General features: G+C 38.4%; 2 protein-coding genes and 1 long non-coding RNA gene across 9 annotated transcripts in view; 1 reads left to right on the top strand and 2 right to left on the bottom strand.

The window, feature by feature from the left end:
* The window catches only part of katnip (katanin interacting protein), a 1,410,884-nt gene that overhangs the window by 500,344 nt on the left and 890,540 nt on the right, over positions 1 to 20,000 (bottom strand). The gene's annotated exons all lie outside the window — the stretch shown is intronic.
* The window catches only part of kcnh2b (potassium voltage-gated channel, subfamily H (eag-related), member 2b), a 322,770-nt gene that overhangs the window by 56,580 nt on the left and 246,190 nt on the right, over positions 1 to 20,000 (bottom strand). The gene's annotated exons all lie outside the window — the stretch shown is intronic.
* LOC147838114 (uncharacterized) lies at positions 2,187 to 10,476 on the top strand. Its single transcript, XR_015525412.1, has 3 exons — positions 2,187 to 3,156; positions 4,811 to 5,751; positions 5,819 to 10,476. It is a non-coding gene; the product is annotated as an uncharacterized LOC147838114 (long non-coding RNA).

Here is a 20,000-nt window from a genome sequence, read left to right as displayed (position 1 = left end):
GTGTTTGTGTTTTTTTATTGACTTTTATTGCGGTTTAATTTGAGTTACTTTTCAATGTAAGTGAATATAAGTGAATCAGTTTCTCAGCCTTGTCTCTAAGAAAAGTGTCCTTGCATTTGAATTCAGCTTTGTGTGTTCAGTTCTGAGTAAAATAAAGACGTCATTTTAAATCAGGTGTGTTTCAAACATCATATTCAGAGTAGAGCTCAATGCATTGTGGGCTATGCAATGCAGTCCATCAACTGCACTTTTTTTACTGTCAACCCATGTATTTCTTACATGCAGAAATGCACATAATGTAGTTTATTTTTAAATACTAGTTAAATTAGCGCTGGAGGATCATGATACAAGTCATTTCATATTCTGATAAGGATATATGAGCAATATCACATGAGTAGCAGTGAGATATGGCTGTATATCAGCACTGGTGAAAGGCGTGCATTCACACGGGGCATCAGCTTCAACGCTTCCCAATTACTTTGAATGGGTGACATCAGGCGTTACCAAACTGCATTGACGGAAGCATCAGCCAATCAGATTGCTATATGCAAATACCCCAGCTCAGACAGTGGCCTATTGCTGACTAATTTCATTGGCTGACCCCAACTTTAGACACGCCCTCTGTCAAGCGTTGACACTAAAGCCCTGTGTGAACTTCCAACTGAATGGGACATCTGGTGTGCAACTTGCTTTAGTGTCCCACCAGTGACAATATACAGCCACATCGCACTGCTACTCGTGTGATATTGCGTTAATGCAACAATTTGACGGCATAATCATGTATATAAACAACAATATCAAACATGAGAGTCTCAAAATCCTTTTGTATGAGGAACTACTTTCTTCCACCATTCATACACATCTGCAGCTGACGTCAGAACAGCAGAAACCGCTGCTCATTCACTAACGCCACGGTAAAGCTAGTGTTTGAATGATTCTCTAGCGTAATGTCTAAAGCAGGGGTGCTCAATCCTGTTCCTGGAGATCTACCTTCCTGTACAGTTTAGCTCCTACCCTGATCAAACCCACCTGAACCAGTTAATTAGGTCCTGAAATCCACTTGATATTTACAGACAGGTGTGTTTGATAAGGGTTGCAACTGAAATCTGCAGGAAGGTAGATCTCCAGGAACAGGATTGGCCACCCGTGGTCTAAAGTGACGACAAAACAGCTGATTTTGCTCACATTTTAATATTATAAGGCTGAACGCCATGAAATGTCATCAGTCTACAGAGATTTCCCCGTGTTTCTCTGTTGCAATCGGGAGATTACAATAATTAACCCTGAAGAATCCAAAGCAAAGCAAACACTAGCAGATTACTGTGGTGTAAATACAGCACTATAACAAACAAAAGAGAGAGATCGACTTATGCTGTGTTCACAACAGACGCGGAACGTGCAGTTACATGATGCTATTTGTGCGTAAATAGACGCGTGAACATTTGAGTTTACTCGCTTCATTCATGCAACAAAATCTGCTTAATTCGTGCGTCAAGTTCACTTCAGACACAGATTCGCGTGATGGACAGGGCTTCTGTCTGTCCAGTGACTTTAGCTTCATTGCTAAATGGCTAACAAGGATTTTATGAAGAAAGTAACAGTGTTCATTTGCTTTATGAAGGCTGAAAAACATCGTTGATTCGTTTGGGCCGTGTCTGAGTCCACTAGATCAGTGGTTCTCAAACTGTGGTACGTGTACCACTAGTGGTACGCGGGCTTCCTTCTAGTGGTACGCGGAGGAATGAAATATGTCATGTACATGCTACATATATTTCAAAATTTATCAAAAATTATGTATATAATATGCCATACATGACATTTAGCCTATATTTCTGAGTTTATCTGCCATGTTTTTTTAACTGTGCAGAGTTGTAGCTGCTTTACTGGGCCTACTAAGCTACTGTATTTCAATACTGCTCATTTTGGTGGTACTTGGAGAGACAATTTTTTTTCTGAGGTGGTACTTGATGAAAAAAGTATGAGAACCACTGCACTAGATGCTTTCAGAGGTGGAGCAGCAGTGGTGAAAAGGAAGTTTGGCATGCACGCCAGGCAGACAACACTGATCAGACAATGTGGAATCTAAGGAAGGTTGTGCAGCGTAAGTGGTTTTTGAGGTGAAGCTAAGTTTGAAGAATCATGTTACGGGATGTTTTAAGTGGGGTAATGCTTATAATCATGTGTGTATGCATATGTAGTCCAGAAGAAGGTGGATTTGTAGTCCATGGTTAATGTAGGTGCAAACCAGCGATCTTATGGGAAATGAGTGCTGGTAATTGTGACACTAATGATTACAGATTACAGATAAAAAAAAATCCCTAAATAAAATTCTAAATGTAAACATTTTACTTTCAAGATTGCAACTTTCTCATTGTTTCTGTCTGTATCCCTGTAATGGCATATAACATTGTGCTCACATAAATTATGAAAATGTATTACCATAACCATGTATTTTTTGACACCACAAAATAAACAATAGAGCATAATATGAAACTATTGACGTTTTACTGTCCATATGCATCTATATATATTCTCCATATTTTACATCATCCTATTGCCCAGCTCCAGTTAACATGCAGTCGTGGTGTGAGTTGGCTTGAGAAGCAGGTGTCTGACTTTAAAATATTCTCTCTCCTTTTCTGTCTTGACATCCCTCGGCCTCAATTGCAGCTGACGTGTGTGTGTGTGTGTGTGTGTGCCGCAGGGTGTCTATTATACAGCCCTAATCAGCCGTGAGTCTGCAGCACACTGACTCACACTAGTGTTTGTGTTGCTCTGCTGGAATCAACAACAGATTCCTGACAGATTACTACACTCCTGCTCACTGATGCTAAGTCAAGCATTACTAGCGCTCCCGCTGGAATTCAGCACCACAACCCAGCCATGAATGATTCTTCAGATCATGTGTGTTTGTGGGGAGACGACAAACAGAAGAATACACCACTATACCCAACAACCCCCTAGCAACCACCAGAACACCTTAGCAACCTCTTAGTACATCCTTACAACCAAAAGTAAACACATGGGCAAGCCTTTAGCAACTACCCAGAACATCTTACTAACCTCCCAGTACAATATTACAGCTAATACAATTACTTTTGCTGCTTGTTCAAACTTCTTATTTAATATAAGTTAAACCAACACAATTCTTAAAGAGCCCATATTATGGGTTTTTGAAAATTCCCCTCCATGTAGTGTGTAACACAGCTCTAAGTGAAATGAAGTATCCAGCTAAGGCTTAAATCTGTAAGAATACAGTGTTTAAAACGGTTGATTCATCTATAAAAGAGTCGACTCATAGTGCTTCAAACGAGTCGCCTTGATACCGACTCATTAGGTGTTTCGCCATGACGTACGAACGAAACCAAGTTATTCACGTGCACGCGCAAACCCGGGAGATTTCAAACCTGAGGCCCCGCCCTCTGACGCAGAAACCCAGACACACACACACACACACACACCCACAAACACACGCACACCCACAAACACACACACACAAACATGCCGGTCGATTGAAGTCACACTGCAGATGGACATTATATTGAGTCTCTACCCAAAGATGAAACATCAGCATTATAACCAAGCAGTTGGAAACTTCTGGAAGCTACATGCTACAAAGAATACTTCATCTGAGTTTGTTAAAGGAAGGATCAGTAAAGAGTAACTGATGGACGTCAGGATGGGTTTCTTCCTCCATTTCTCAAGTGTAAGTACATGCGGTTAAAGTTGTTGCCTCGTTTACTCTAGCTTGCAAATGTATTTAGTTGTGATTTGTTACTTGTAACCGAGTGTACTGTATCAGGTTAACTGGCTATATTCTCTTATCGCGTGCAAAGTCACGTTACAAATGCGACGCGTGCTGTTTGTTTATGGAGCTCCGTGCTAGAGTTCTGCTCCCGCGATTTATTCGGAAATTTATTCCCGCGCCGCAGAAATCTGGCGCGGGGACAGCCGCGGGAATAAATTTCCGAATAAATCGCGGGAGCGGTCGGTAACGGGTTTAATTTGGGACGGGAGCGGGCTGTCTAGCAATATCACGGATATTGCTATGCGAATTAGAAAGAGAGAGTCTGCGTGGTGCTTGTGTGTGTGTTAGTGCGCACGCGCGCGTATGAGACAGAGCGCGCGAGAGAGAGAGAGAGAGAGAGAGAGAGAGAGAGAGAGAGAGAGAGAGAGAGAGAGAGAGAGAGAGAGAGAGAGAGAGAGAGAGCGAAGACAGCTTGGCTGTCTGGACTGTATACTGGGTGATTTTTGGTTGTGTTCTCCTCCGCTCTAGCGGGACCGGGCGCGGCGGGCAGAAAACGGAGCGGGTTCTCAGGCTAAAACCTGGCGGGTGCGGGCGGAAGCGGGAGCGTTGTCATCCGGAGGTGTGTGTGTGTTTTTGTGTGTGTGTGGTATGGCGAGTACACGACTGTCTCCTTCGTTCGGTTATCCGTGGCACTATCCACTCGCCATAGTGTGGCAGCTAAAACCCACGTCTACACTATCGAGCGTGTATGAACTGTGATTACTTTTTAAATTGCTGATTAGCTATTGGCCATTTCCCTCTCTGACTGAAGGCAGTCGACCAATCGCGACAGACTGTCATCGGTCCAATCAGCGCAGATTAGCTCCGCGCTAAGGAGGGGTTTGGGAACAAATGAATCACTGGACGATTCATACAGGAGTCGCTGGGATAATTAGCTAAAAATAAATGCAGATTATAAGACCATGAAAGTGTTTTTTGACCTTGCATGCATATTAGACTGTTGTTGGAGACCCTTACAACCAGGATATGACCCTATTTCATGTATAATATGGGCTCTTTAAGGTTTTTTGGAGACAACTTAATTGATTTGGGTTCAGAAAACATGAAGGTATTGTGTGAACAGTGTATACAGTGTAGTAACCACAGGAAATTCTTAGCAACCTTTTTTTCGGTTTATTCATGACAATCTGCATCTGTATAATGTTATTAATATTAGTGTCATTTATTATATGCATATTTATTTTCGTTTTAATTAAAACAAGTTAAGATTTGCCTTCCTGTGGGGTTTTGGAGGCGTCTGCATCACCATTTGGGGCATAAGAACCGGTTGTGTGTTTGTATATAACTCAGTTTTCTGACCACACGTTGTTATTATTGTTCATTTATTCCTTTGCTGGAAATTAGAACTGAATTTAGAAACAGTTTTGACACATAAATTTGCGCTTAACAAAAGAAATTAAATATGTGGGCTAATGGATGTCATCAGCGGAGTGAGTTTCCACCGTTTCCTCACTCCACCAAACTAAAGGAGTAAAGTGAAGAGTAAAAGTAAAATAAAGAGAAAGAGGCTGAATGGAGGAGGCTCGTTCTTTATCCTTGTGCTGCAGACGCTCTGTTTCACTGTTTTCTCATTGTCTTGTACCGGGTCGTTAGTGTATGTTTACCTCACGCGGTGGTCTCTTAGATCGTGTCCTGTCTAGTAACCATTTTGACTCCAGTGCCAGTTTTGATTTTGATTTTTGTGGTTTGGACTGTTTCCTTTTTTTCCCCTTTCATCAGATCGTCCTCGCTGCTATCAGTCATGGCAGATGCTTCCCTCATCACTTCCTGCTTCAGCCTTTTCTATTCCGCCCACCAGCGATCTTCTCCCTCTCTAGCCGCTTTGTATCCTGCCCGGGCGCTTTCACTTCGGCCTCTGATATTGCTGTGTTCCCCGTATTGTCTGCCTGGTTGGACCGCCTTGCGCCTCCTGCTGGAAGCACTTAGTATTGCCCTTCACCTTAGTTCACCCAGGTCCCGTTATTGACTGGAGAGTTGGACCGCCGTGCGCCTCCTGCTGGATGCACTTAGTATTGCTCTTTACATTAGTTTCTTCATGGCCATTATTGACTGGCAAGTGGATCGCTGTGTGCCCTCTGTCGGACTCTTTGAGTATTGCCTGTAATTATCTACTCTGTCTTTTTGCCCCTTTTTTGACTGGCGACTTTGGATCGCTTTGCGCCCTCTGTTGAACTTTTTTTCTTTACTTTTTGCCAGAATTTTGTGCATTTCTGTGGCATTTACAGCACCCTTGTTTACTTGTTTTTCCTGCATTTGATTCCTCCTGATTTTTTATAATGACAACTGTGTGACAGTGTGTGCGGTCCTTTACTGACTGCCGTGTATGTGGATCTTGTCGGTAAATATGGTGAAAAGTCCTACATGACGGTAATAGTTTGATTGCGGTGTTTGCTTCAATAATGCCGCTAATATACACTGTAAAAAATGCAGGGTGTCACAAAATTAATTCATGTTGTCCCAACACAAATCGATTAATTTAACTTAACAATTTTAACTAATTTATCTGGATTGAACATAAAAAAATTAATATGTCCTGATGAAATCTTAAGAATTGTGTTAAGCTCATTTTTCAAAAATGTTTTTTTGAGTGTATTCATACGCCACATGTCTTATTTCCATTTCTGTTTAGTTCAGTTATGACTTTAGTCGCATTAATGTAATTAAAAATGGCTGTTTGGAGCTTATGTAGGCCTACAGTTCAACATTCATGTTTACCTGAATAAACAGTTCCTAAACACAAGCACATCTTATTGAACATCATTCATTTTCATCACCAATTATCAGAGTAGAACAGTTTCTCAAGCAGTTTGTGATGCATTTTGGAAACAGGAGATTAACCCCAGACTTATGCGCCACCTGGCTTGAGAAACCCGTTAAAAACATACTTTTAGTCATTATTTGGTTAGCACACATTTTCTAAATGAGTCATGAGAATTTAAATGAGCCATTTTAATCTAGACTAATCTATTAATTCCAAGATTACAGTGAGATTAATCTAGATTAAAAAAATTGTGTCCACCTTTACAAAGTCTGCCATGTAAATAGCAAATGCACTATGGTGCGACGCAACTGACTTCTAAAGGCAATGTGAGATGAGACTCTGATTAGTTTAATGCAGGTTTAATGCAGGTTATGTTCAAAACACACCCAGAACTCTTTAAGAGAATAAGCACAGCCCTGTTAGACCATGCACCGGGGCGCAAACCATATTTTTCTGTCCGTAATATAGCAAAAGTGGATTCTGACAGGCACTTAATGTCATGTTCACCAGCGAACAACCACCAGATGTCGCTGGTAAACATTCACACATAAACATCCACACTCATTGAACTACATATCTGCCATGTTATGGACTACAACACCCAGTCATGCCACACACAACCGGTTCCAGATCCACACTGATTGCACTCTCACAGCTGAAGCCACTCACACAATGATTATTTGGACTATTTAAACCCCTCTTTTCCACATACATGTTGCCGAGTCTTGTTAGCTGTATCAGTGACATTACAACGCGTTTTCCCAGTCTTGTTATCTTGTGTACCGACCGTTAGCCTTGTTAGTCTCTTTATCCTTGCCTGCCGCCTGCCTTTCTGACCTCTAGCATGTATTCGACTGTGATTCGGGACTGTCTCCAAATACCTGTTTGCACCTGTGGACAAATGGAAAAATGGACAAATTCGTCCTCCACAAAAAAGACTGATTCACCTTCAGCAGCTTATAGTAATGACCCAAGCCTACTGGACCCAGGTGACGAAGCTCCAAACATTTTGGGTCACAGCACTAGCAATACTGGAAACACGAAATGTGGGAAATACCAAGATAGTTAGCTGAACTATGGTTTTATTCCATTTTCTCGACCCAGCCACAGTGCATTATCTGCACCAAAGTTCTTGCTAACGAATGCATGAGGCCGTCTAAATTAATAAGACATTTGCAGACGACTGATCCCTGATATCACAAGGTGTACCCAATACAAATATAATACTGATGTTCATTCATTCATTCATTCATTTACTTTTCGGCCTAGTTTCTTTATTAATCAGGGCTCACCACAGCTGAATGAACCTCCTCTATGCTGACACACAGGCATTTACAGCTCCGCCCTCTTCTGAAAAACAGCACAATCTCATTTGAATTTAAAGTCACTAAGGCCCCGTTTACACTAGTGCGTTTTAGTTTGAAAACGCATAAGTTTTGCTACGGTTACGCCAACCGTCCACACTACGCCGGAGTTCTCGAGCGCCGAAAACGGAGCGTTTCGAAAACGCTGGAGAGGCCGTTTTCATTCTGAAACGCTGCTGCTCCGTCTCAGTGTGGATGATGGAAAACGGAGACATCTGAAAACGGAGGCGGGGCTGCAGACGTTCGCCTCTCTGATTGGGGCTTTTCCTGAATATTAAGTAGCCTAACACGCACAGTTCAGTCCTGCATCCTCTCCTTGTAAGTTCAGACTTCGCAAATTTGATCAAGCTGCAGTCTCTTCTTAGTTTGATATGGTAAACAGACTATACCGAGGACACGGGTAAATCTTCAAAGGGAACAGTGCACTTTATAGCTTCATTCACATCACACTGGCTTCGTTGTTTCACTTTCTCAACAATAAAATGTAAACATGATTTAAGGAACTGCCTATTTTCATTTTAATATTAGCAACTTAACAGACAGCAGAAATGTTGAGGTGTCGTGCTGCAAATATGAGCGTCATCTTCACTGTGTGGATATTTATAACAAAACGGAGCCGATAACAACTGCCTCCTTTCAATTTCAGTGAAAATACGAAACAGCCTCTCTTTTGCTGAATATCAGTTTTAATAATCGATAATGGCCATTATAAAAGTATAACATACAATAAGTTTATACATTATAGGAAATAAAGGCAAGCGATCAGTCAATATACAGAATGTACGTGCTTACATTAATCATTAACTTATCTTTGCTCTCAGCCAAAACACGTTACCTGAGAACAAGTAATAGATTCCAATGCCCAAAGTCAGGGAATATGTCGTCAGATAAAGACAACAAGATAAATGAAATATCCCGTTTAATAAATATAGTGAGATTAGATCCAGCGGGAGATGCTTGATGAGAAGTCCGACTAGCACAGCTCTCATCTGGGTATATGGGCTGCAGCGCTTGCCCGAGAGTGTGAGTGTGGTCACGTGATGTGCGTTTTCAGCGTTTTGGTGTGGACGGAGAGCAGTTCAGAAACGCTGGGTAAAACGCGAGTGTGGACGCGGATCGTTTTTATTCTAAAACGCCGTTTTAAAACTAAAACGCACTAGTGTAAACGGGGCCTAAAACAGCCCAGTTAGGATCAAAGCCTAAAAGGGTCAGTTTCAGAGAGCTAGAAAACATTATCTGTGTGCTAAACACTCTAGGGACAGCAGAGACGCATTTCACATCTTGCAAAAAGGAGCATTAAAGGTCGTCTTTAATGTGCAGCTCATCACACCCAACACTGATCTAATGTCAGTTATTTCAGCACACAGTGTAAACACTCATCAAACACCCAGGTGAATCTGCAGTGTGAATGACTGCATTTAAAGTCTGCTATCAGCAGAACAAATGTTTCAGGAACAGAGTGGAAGTGTGCGTGTGTGTGTGTGTGTGTGTGTGTAACGCTCACCACCGGTTGCCTAGTTACAGCTGAGCAAGAGTAACCTCTCTAGTCTAAATTTAAGCTCTGAAAGTGTCCGCAGGTAAATAACACATCCGACAATCAGACATGAGATCTGGTCCACGGTCAGACAGAAAACATCACACCGTAAATCTGCAAAGGTCAGAAACATCAACATCAACACATCTGAGCTGCTCCATACATCCAGACCAGAGCTCGAGCACAAGCGGTGACTCACGCCGGCTATTTCTGAGTTTTACTGAGGTGTTTTCTGAGGACAAAACTGCTGCTTCACTGACACACTGAACCGGAGAGCTCCATCAGCTCTACTGAGGAACAAAACTAGATCAGAATTAACATTTCAGATGAACAAATGACAAATGAGAGCAAAGCAAATTCATCAGATTTTACAGCATAGTAAAAGTATAGTATTTTTCTTAACATTTGTGGCAATATTGCAGTTAACATTGTTTAAAAAAATGTAAATACCACAGTTTATTACATTTTTTATGGTGAAAGTAAAGGTCAAATTATAAAAAAAAAAAAATCAAAAATATTTTTCTGTATTTATCAGCATCAGAAATTTATTTTTTATTTTATTTATATCATTTTCAGCATCAGCATGGAAAAACACTTCATTTCTTTGTATTAATTATCTGTTATTAATTCCTGTTACTTCCTGTTGTGGCCAATTAAAACTCTCAAGGAAAATGAATGAATGAATAAAAGCTAATTTTGAGAAATAATGTGCACATGACAGAACAAGCTAAGATCTAACAAGCTAACATCACAGACAGATCTCACACAGTTTCTTCACTGAGCCTGAAAATGAGTCGGGGAAATGATTCGCTGGCAGAATAACCCTGTATTTGGTTTATAACTCTACTCTCTTTAATGCAGCTTTGCTCGAGTTATAAATCATCCGTCGTGGTTAGAGGGATGAAGAAATTGCAAAGCCTGCAGTCGTCTATGAACTCATCCCAACCTGATCTCATTTACTAACCCAAGTTTTGCTCTGTTCTCTTCACAATACACTGAGAGTTTTATCTTCTGCTCATTTCACACATGCTTTCTGTAATTGATGCTGCAATAATATATGGGTTGCACAAATACATTCATGAAATAAATACATCTGTTCTCCATTCTGATCCACTGTGAAAAAAAAAAAACAGGAATATATCATATTTGGAGGAAAGTTCAATTAAAATGACTTCCATTTTATAAATCTAAATGTCACAAAAGTTGATAATTACTTAAAAAGCTTTAATTAAATGATTTGATCAATTAATAATTTGATCATAATAATGTATTAATTTTTGTTTGAGCAAAGGGGTTAAATTTTATTTTGAATTTAATAAAATAATTTAATATTTTTATTATAATTTAGTTTGTTATTTATAATTTTTTAATAAAATGCTTTTATTTCAAAATAATTTTTATTTTTTAAAGAACATAGTTAAATTTTTTATTATTATTTATTACAGTTTATTGTTTAATATTTATTTAATTAATTGTTTTTATTTCTAAATAATTTAATAACTATTTAATTTAATAAAATAATTTAATATTTTATTATACTTTATTACAATTTATTATTAAATAATTATTTAATAAATAGTTTTTTGTTTCAGAATATTTAATAACTATCATTTAAATATTAAATGTAATAAAATAATTTAATATTTTATTATTATTCAATACAATGTATTATTTAAAATACATTTAATATTTTTAATTCTGAATTTTTCAATATTTTTTTATTTTGGAAAATTAGTAAATATTATTATTAATATTATAATTATAATATAAAAATAATAAATTATTTTATAATAGTAATTTTATTTTACAATTTGATAATAATAATTTTATATTTTTTTATTTAAGAAAATAATATAATATTTTTATTATTATTTAATACAAATTATTATATAATAATTATTTAATAAATAGTTTAAATAATAATAATAAAATTTTTAATACAATTTTTTATTTTTTATTATTATTTACAAATTAGTATTTAATAATTATTTAATAAATTGTTTTTATTTCTGAATAATGTAATAATAAAAATGTCATAATTTTTTATTTAATAAAATAATTTTTAAATTTCTATTTATAACAATTTATCACTTAATAATTACTTTATTTGTTATTACAATTTAAATTCAAAATAAAATTTTAATTCAAATTAAAATAAATAAAATTAATCAAATTAATTACAGTAAAGCAAAAAAATAAACAAATGATATTAAAATAGATTTAAAAAATAAGATTGCTTTTTTCTCTCAGAGTACAAAGGCACTATCGACGTCATTATCATTATCGACACAAGTAATATGGCTTGGAAAAATATTTATTGAAATATGAAAGGAAAAAGTTAAGAAATAATTTATGTCAGACCATTTTTAGAAGATAATGCACACAGAAGGTGCTGATATGTTATCAGGTGAGTATAATTTTCTAACAATTCAACGCACAGGAGTATATACTATCTGCTTATACTATCATCACAGTGTTTTTAAATGTGCATTATAATTTTTTTTTAATATTTAGAATAAAATTTTATACTTATAATATAACTTAAAACTAGAAGTTAAAATTCTCTAATTGGCTCAAATATTTAATCACATTTGGTGCTCATTTTAGTGAGCATTTTAGGCCTTGTTTGTGAATTATTTGTGTTTGATGCAATCCAGACTCAAACTCAATCACTATGAAGGAAACCTGACATAATAAAGCATGAAGAACAGACACAAAGAGCAGACTGTTCCCCGTTTATCTGGATTATGAGCTTCATAAACACATCATCAGCACAACACCACATATAAAACTTCCAGAAATAACCCTCCAGAAACATCCAAGCTCATCACAATCACAAAGCAAAAAGCATATCACTCTTTAGATCCTATTTAAAGGAGTAGGTGTTGAGCCGTTCTCATGTGTGATTAACTACAGGGTCATCAAACAGATCATTAGCATTTTGAGATTACAGCCTGCAGGATCAGATATTAATAATATAGCAAAGCACAATAATATTTAGTGCATGCCACCAAACTCAAATGAAAAGTTTAGACGAACGACGCATTCTGCAATTTGATAAATCATGTCAAACCACGACAAACCTTCAGGCGCTGTTAAAATGAATGTGAAAATGTATAGTGAGTAAAGCTGTTATGTAATCTAATTGTAATGCACTGACTTTACTCTCGCCTTGTGTGTTGATTTTAGGCCCTGCTTATGCATTGTTTATATTTGTTTATTATCTGTAAATGTTTGCACACACTTTTTGAAACTATAGATATGACTTCAGGTGGATCTAGGGCTGCATGATATTGGAAAAATCTAACATTGCAATATTTTTTTTTATTTTGCCATATATACACTTACCGGCCACTTTATTAGGTACACCTTTCTAGTACCAGGTTGGACCTCCTTCTGCCTTCTGAACTGCCTTAATCCTTTGTGGCTGGAAATATTCCTCAGAGATTTTGCTCCATATTGACATGATAGCATCACGCAGTTGCTGCATATTTGTCGGCTGCACATCCATGATGCCAATCTCCTGTTCCACCACATCCCAAAGGTGCTCTATTGGATTGAGAACTGGTGACTGTGGAGGCCATTTGAGTACAGTGAACTCATTGTCATTTTCAAGAAAGCAGTCTGAGATGATTGAGCTTTATGACATGGTGCGCTATCCTGCTGGAAGTAGCCATCAGAAGATGGAGACACTGTGCTCATAAAGGGATGGACATGGTCAGCAGCAATACTCAGGTAGGCTGTGGCGTTGACATGAGGCTCAATTGGTACTAATGAACCCAAAGAAAATCTCCCCCACACCATTACACCACCACCACCAGCCTGAACCCCTGATACAAGGCAGGATGGATCCATGCTAATAAGTTGTTGACGCCAAACTCTGACCTGACCATTCGAATGTGTCAGCAGAAATGGAGACTCAGAGCAGGCAACGTTTCTCCAATCTTCTATTGTCCAGTTTTAGTGAGCCTGTGTGAATTGTAGCCTCAGTTTCCAGTTCTTAGCTGACAGGAGCGGCACCCGGTGTGCTCTTCTGCTGCTGTAGCCCATCCGCCTCAAGGTTGGCCGTGTTGTGTGTTCAGAGATGCTCTTCTGCAGAGCTCGGTTGTAGCGAGTGCTTATTTGAGTTAATGTTGCCTTTCTATCAGCTGGAACCAGTCTGGCCATTCTCCTCTGACCTCTGGCTTTAACAAGGCATTTGCCTACACAGAACTGCAGCTCACTAGATATTTCCTCTTTGTTGGACCATGGTTTGTAAACCCTAGACATGGTTGTGTGTGAAAATCTCAGTAGATCAGCAGTTTCTGACATACTCAGACCAGTCCATCTGGCGTCAACAAGCATGCAGATCGTCTTGACCATGTCTACATGCCTAAATGCATTGAGTTGCTGCCATGTGATTGGCTGATTAGAAATTTGCGTTAACATGCAGTTGGACAGGTGTACCTAATAAAGTGGCCGGTTGCAATATGGAATACAATTTCACCAGACGACTTAATCTCTCTATTTGCTAAGAATTTATAATGTTAGATCTGCAGTTGGAGTGCATCTCTATAAAATCTAATAAACTATCTAGAACTTTTTGGGGTCCCTGGATAACTTTTGTTGGTTTTTATTCATAACTATCTATAAATACAATCAACAAAAACATACATTGTACAGTAACTGAATGATGAAAATAAAATAATTCAATAAAATTAATCGTAGTTAGGGTCACAAATGGTACAATTTCTTATACATGAATACTTTTAAAGTCATTACACAATCACAGGCATCAAAAACACGTGCAAATAATAAGTTGTGATACAATCTCAACATTGCATATCCTGCGATGTGACTATTGTGAATGATCACACTGTGATATCGATGCTGAGACCACATATTCTGCAGCTCTAGGTGGAACGCTGGAATATTCAAGGTGGAATTGAGGGAAGTTTCCTGGCTGGAATGCAGCATATGTGCACATTAAAAATAGCTCATTCTTTCAAAATAAAAGCCAAGTGACGAGTGGAAATGGGAGATTTATTGGACATTAATTAAATAAATGTTTATAATGAGCAGATGGGGTTTGATGTTCCGCCTCACAGTGACAAAACACACACAAACACACTCAAACCTCATTCTGCACTCATTAAATCAACACAAATGAGACTGAACTTCAGGCCTGTGACTGTCAAATAAGTAGAATTTCATCTGGAGATGTGTGTGCTTGTGTGTGTGTGTGTGTGCAGCCCCATGAGTTAATCAGGGCACAGCGCTCAAACACAAGTACATATACGCCACGCACACACACATACACACACACACACACACACACACACACACACACACACACACACACACACACACACACACACACACACACACACACACACACACACACACACACACACACACACACACACACACACACACACACACACACACACACACTTTCTCTCTGGCTCTCATCAAATCACTGAAGTGTATTTTTAAGGATGATCCATTCAGAATAATGAGCTGAAATACTGAAGTGAGATGATGTCACACACAGGAATGTGAAAGCTGATCAGCTTCCTGCACTTTAATCATTTACACTTTACGTTTTGTAATGAATGCAATAAATATACTTTTGTAATGAATGTACTAAAATAAAACTAATGTACTAAAATGACTAAATGCATAAGCTATGAAAACCGTAATAGTAAAAAGGCTCTTTTAATTAAACATTTATAAATATTACCATTTTACCCAGTTCTAACTGATATATAGTCAGACATTAAGGTCTGAATCTGTTAAAAGTCTCATCACTGAACAGAAATAATGTCCAGTATAGAATATAAAGTCCTGCTGCAGTGGAGACAGAATGATTATTGTGTCTGACTCCATCATGAGCTTGGAGGACTGCATCCATACATCTCTGCACTGACTCAAATCACTGATTAATAAAGTCATCTGGAGTGAAGAAGAAATCCTTCAGCAGGACTCCCAGAGTTCATCAAGACTCTTTGTTTTCATCTTCAATGCCTCCTCCTTCATCTTACCCCAGACATGCTCAATAATGTTCATGTCTGGTGACTGGGCTGGCCAATCCTCGAGCACCTTGACCTTTAGGAGCTTTGATGTGGAGGCTGAAGTATGAGGGGCGCTCTCCTGCTGGAGAATTTGCTCTCTCCTGTGGTTTGTAATGTAATGGGTAGCACAGATGTCTTGATACATCAGGCTGTTGATGTTGCAGATCTCTAGTAAGCCCACATACTGAATGAACCCCAAACCATGATGTTCTCTTCACCAAACTTGACTTGATTCTTGGCTCCATGCTGGTTTTAGTAGGTCTGCAGTATTGGTGATGATTGGGATGCAGATCAACAGATGATTAATAGGAAAAATCCACTATCTGACACTTTACCAAATGATCAACTAGAAGTCGAGTTATTATTGGCCTCTCTTACAACTGAGATCGACCACAAGACCTTTGTCCGGTAGTGTATATATATATCGTCATGTTGGAAAGATAAAGTTCTATTTGCGTTCTGAATGATTTTGAGATAATGAGCTTCGAAATTTTTGCATTTCATATAACAAACAGTATGTGTTTAACATTTGTTTTTCAAATAAAAAGTCTTAAACTGTAAAGAACCAATAAAAACACCCCATAATGTAAATAAGTTGTCATTTAATAAAAATATGTCAATAACTTAATTTTGACAAAAGTGGCAGATAGAACATTATAATTCTAAGGTGACAATAAATGTATATCTTCCAAAACAATCAAAACAAAGCAAAAAAAAAAAAAAGCATGTGTGTGTGTAAAACAGCACAGATCAATAAATAAAATTGACACATAATTGTAATATATTCTTATGTTGGAAACGCTAATCATTACTGCAATTTGGATAGACAAATCTGTACTTTGTTTCTATACTGTAATTTATTTAGTTATCACTTATTTATTTAACAACATTCTTAGAATGCAAATTTGCACATAACCGATGCACATATAACACTGTATATAGCTGTATATACCTGTACATCCACTTCAGGGTTCAACGCCAGGGATTTTTTCTACTGGCCCAATCCAGCAAGTGGTTTAGATTTTTCCTTGCCCTGCCAAAATTTTCTCTGGTCCCACCAAAAAAAGAAGTCAGCCATTTAGTTATTCAGCATAACTTTTCTTCAAATACAACTGACAATTTAAAAATGATTTAATTTAAATCCAATACTGATTAGATAAAATAAAGTGAATTGTTTAATGTGTGGTTTAGTTGAAAACTACAAAAAAAATTTGTTTTTTGTTAGTTTAAAACCCACCAAAATGCCTAATTTTATAAATCGGCTCACTAGATCAGTATATAATACTGTCAATATTTGTATTTTTCATTTTTTTGTTAAAATGCATTTCACTTCTTGTTCTTGCATGATCCATCAACATAATAATCATTTTAGCTTACGTTGTAATCAATTATGGCCTTTGAGTTTTTTTAAATGTAGACTATGAATGCATAGAAAGTCTATGGAGGGGGTGCGTGCAGGGGTGCATTTCTCGCCACAACACCGGGACTGCAGTCAGATCATGAAGCAATGTTGATCTTTCTTTCGAGGTGTCGAAATGAACAAAACAATTGGCCTAATGCAAAATATAAGATTAAAATATGGAAAAATTATCAGATGGTAATTTCGGTCATTACAGACCACCTCATGTTGGCGATTTCAGAATGATTGATTTGGCGCAGACTCAAGCACGATTGCGGGATTCACATATGCCACACGAATCGCGCTTACTGGGCAAATGAGACAGGTTCCGAAACAAATGTCAGGGCATGAAAGCCCACAATTGACAAACAGTCACAGCCAAATTAAACTTTAGTGACAAGGCAGCACTAGCCCCAATCGGGCCAGTAAACTTTCTGTATACTTGTATACTGTCCCGAGTTTCTTGCATGCTAGCTCCGGGCCAGCGGGCAGTCCTTATTGTTGAGCCCTGCACTTGTCAATTTGTATATTTGCATTCATTACTTACTTCTATTTGTCAAATATATTTATTATCTGTTTCTCGTCCTGTCTCTGTAATTCAGTTGCACTGTAGAAGCTCTGTTACCAAAACTAATTCTATGTAAGTGTGAACATACCAGGCAATAAAGTTCTGATTCTGGTTTATTTGGCAGAAACAAGGATATCCGTGTGCTTTAATAATACTGTTGTGCTAGCAAACAGCTTGAACACAACGGCATATTTTTCATTCTCAGAGCTGAAGTATTCAGAAATCAGACGAAAGGGAAGAGGAAATGTAATGAACTTTTCAACTGGTCTGCAGATGAGACAGCGCTGTCATAACTCAAACAAGCAGATTATCATTCATGCAGAAGTCTACAGTATAAACAATAGCCACAGCTCATTTATTCATTTTCCTTCAGCTTACTCCCTTATTTATCAGGGGGTCACCACAGTGGAATGAACTGCCAACTATTCCAGCATATATTTTACATAGCGGATGCCCTTCCAGCTGCAATCCAGTTTTGGGAAACATCCATACTCAGTCACTCATACACTACAGACAACCTAGAATCAATTCCCCTATAGCGCATGTGTTTGGACTGTGGGGGAAACCGGAGCACCCGGAGAAAACCCACACGAACACGGGGAGAACATGCAAACTCCACACAGAAATGCCAACTGACCCAGCCGGGATTCGAACCAGCAAACTTCTTGCTGTGATGGCACAATGCTAACCACTGAGCCACCATGCTGCCCTACTTCTATTTAATTTATTTATCCTCTGTTTCTTCTGATAGTCAGAGCAGACAGATGAAGAGAAGAGTGACGGTAAAACAGCTGCCACATTTGCAGGAACCCAGCAGAAACGCGGAGTGAAGCAGAGAGAGATTTCCAGATGATCCTCCAGCAGGAGAATAATGGAGATGTTGTGGATGAGCAGAAGCCGTGACAAACAGCAGGTGAGTGAATGATGGGTAAAGGGCCATCAGGGTCCGGCGGGCTGCTGTCCACAGGGTTTGATCAATGACCGCCGGTCGCTCTGATTTGTCGCTCTGATAGATGAAGCGGCCGGCAGTCGCAGAGCTGTCACTTACAGAGATGAACAGCTTTACATCAGACCCCTGCTGTGAGGAACTCTGGAGCCACTTTACACTCCAGCACAAACACACACACACACACACACACACACACACACACCGGGAAAATCATCCATAAAGGGCATTGCATTATATCCACAAATGCATAAAATTTAATTATGAAGTCTGTTAACACTTATCACACACACACAAAGGCACACACAGCTACAGTATCATTATGGGTACTTCCCATAATGCTGTTTCAACTCTACTGTACAGGCTCTCCCTCTACCCCTAAACCATCCCTGATAGGAAAAAAATCTGCATTTCTACCAAACCAGGTTCATTATTGAGACGTACCCCTGTATACATTTCTGGAGAGCGTGAAATAAGTCCCAGGAGCTATGTTTTTTTTTTTTTTTTTTTGCAGTTTTTGTTTTTGCAAATCCACCAGAGGCTGCTGTGTTCTTTCACAGATCTCAAATTTCTCTCACGAGTGCGATTCTTGCCTGCTGTTCTTGTGTAAATCCACCAGAGGTCGCTGTTGACTGACTGACTGACCGAACAATCCCATCCACCCACTTCCCTAAACCCACTTAAATCCTAAATCCTCTTTAGGGAAGTGGGTGGGATCAGTCGGTCAGCCAGTCGACAGCACCCTCTGGTGGATATACATAAGAACATTATTTAAATCCAGACAGTGTTTTCAAAAGCAAATCCAGAAATATAAACTCACGGCCTCCTGATTTTTACCATGTTTCATCGTGTTTTCATCCTGGTTTTATTTTGGTTATTTTATATTTTGCTTTTTGTTTTGGTTTTGTTTCTGGAACCGTTCTTTGCCAAACTCAAACCCTGTTGTTACGGTCAACTCGACCAGGAACTTGTTCAAGCACTTGAACAGAAAGTACAACAATGCTCGTCACCAGCACCCACAAACACAGCGGATAAACAGAATTTTTGTGTAGGATCGGGAGTGAAGGTATCTTTTAAATGTGAAGAGTAGTGCAGCTGCTTATGGGAACATTGATGTATCGTGTTTTTTGCAGTTGCACATATTGGAAGCGCATATTGCGTGCGCTCGCATTTCCCAGGAGCTCCCAGTTGAAAACCGCAAGTCACGTGACAAGAACTGACCAATCAGTAGGCAAATAACCCAACAAAGAACATCCAAACACTGCAGTGCTTTTGTACACTAGGCATGTCAATGGTTACAGCTATCCAATTTTATTTTAAATGTCAATGTGTTAAAATAAAAGACAAACCGGTAAGGAACAAGTGAACGATGAGAGAATTTTAAGTTGTGGGCGAACTCTTTCAGTCTTTTGAATTGGTCCAGCTGCCGTGATCAAAACATTGTAATGTTTTTCAGAGAATATTAAATTACTTAATTTTATAGAAATATTTTAAATGTTTTAAAAGTAACGTCAAATTAAATTAGTAATCTGATTACTTATTTTTTTTACTAATGATGTAATCAGAT

Source organism: Danio rerio, chromosome 24 (genome assembly GCF_052040795.2).
Source record: "Danio rerio strain M-AB ecotype USA chromosome 24, GRCz13ab, whole genome shotgun sequence".
NCBI classification, from domain to species: Eukaryota; Metazoa; Chordata; class Actinopteri; order Cypriniformes; family Danionidae; genus Danio; species Danio rerio.
Note: the sequence above shows the minus strand (reverse complement) of the source record. Positions and strands in the feature narration are given on the sequence as shown.